The sequence below is a fragment of the Aricia agestis genome, chromosome Z (assembly GCF_905147365.1).
Source record: "Aricia agestis chromosome Z, ilAriAges1.1, whole genome shotgun sequence".
Taxonomy (NCBI): Eukaryota; Metazoa; Arthropoda; class Insecta; order Lepidoptera; family Lycaenidae; genus Aricia; species Aricia agestis.
Window position 1 is genome coordinate 29,534,570 of NC_056428.1, and position 1,687 is coordinate 29,536,256.

A 1,687-nucleotide genomic window follows, 5' to 3' on the forward strand; every position below is an offset into this window, starting at 1 on the left:
ATATATATATATATATATATATATATATATATATATATATATATATATATATATATATATATATATATATATATATATATATATATATATTTAAATTAAAAGTTTTGATACGGGCTTATGTCAAAATCTCCATATACTTATATTTACAGCTAAGTAATTTATACCTAATATTCGTCTCTGAGGCGAATATTAATTATGTAACTATATTTAAATATAGTCTAAGTAGGGCAGTTAATTTTCCAAAGTGAACCCAAACCAATCAAAAATCTGCAGCTTCGCGTAGATCCTTTGATTCTCCTCCCGAGTTATAATGTGTTTCCTTATACATAGTTACAAAAGAACACATCATTATTTCAGAAAGTAGAAGCGATACTATAACTATACAACCCTGTTGCACCCGTAACAAAACTAAGTGATTATACTTTAGGGTGTGTACGTGTTCCTTGTAGAGAGTTCACTGTGAAAGGAGCTGCGCTGAAAGACCGACTATTATCACGAGTTTCCCCGTACAAAAGTGAAAAAACATTTGATCTTTCAGCGCTGCTACTTTCACAGTAAACTCTCTACAAGGAATACGTACACACCCCAATATATTATTATCACTTAGTTTTGTTACATTCTGTATGTAAGATAAAGGCTAAAGCGGCCATGGGCGTACCCAGGATTTTAGCTAGGGCGGGCAGCATACCTTTCGAGAAGATTGTTGGTCTGGTATATTGAAACAAAAAAATCATGAAAATTGACTTTTATTAATGTGACTGAAAAGATAATATTTATTTTGATTCCAATACTTCATTTTGCGCAGAGTAGGTAACACGTTTTTAATTCCCACTTGCCAGGAAAATTGACGTTTACCGTGTTTCTGGTGGGGGGGTGAGGGGGGGGGGGGTGTAGCTGTCTCCATAACAACTCTTCAGCCTACCTAGCATACGCCAACGAGATATCTCACTCTCGAGATAATTAAATTTTGACATTATGAGACGAGTAGTTACTCGTCTCATAATGTCAAAATCTCGACATTATCTCGACCAAACTCTATAAAAATGTGTTATTTCGATGATAGATCTACGCGAGAAAAAATGTTTGTCATGCTAGGGTGAATAGAGATGAAGAGACAAACCATCAAACATCGAGAAAACATGTAGAGTGAGATATCTCGTTGGCGTATGCTAGGTAGGCTGATGTTGCGAGTGTTCACGGGCGACGGTAGTTGCTTTCCATCAGGTGACACGTTTGCTCCTTTGCACCCTTATTAATTTATATCTACATAAAAAAAAGGTTAGAGATCCTTGAGCCCAAAGGGCCCAAAAAGCCATCAAAAAAAGTTTGAGAACCGCCGCCTAAGCCGCTAAATAGATTTAGATAATATGTTACTAGTGAGGTATGTAGAGTCTTAAAAAAGGAATGTTTTGTGGTGGAAAAACGTGCAGGGTCTCACCCGTTAAACAAATCTACAATAATATCAAGAAAAATAAATGAGAAACTCAAAGTACCTACCTACCTTAAAATATGTGACAGCGGTATCATTAGAAAAAACCATTAGAATAAATATCCATATTATCAAACGTACTAAAGTAGGCTCAGTGTTGCTTATCGATCTAGGCTTTTAAGATTGACTGATTCCATGTAAGTTATGGTTGGATTTTAAAACGCACGTTTCGTTTACCTCACACCGTCATTCGTTTGT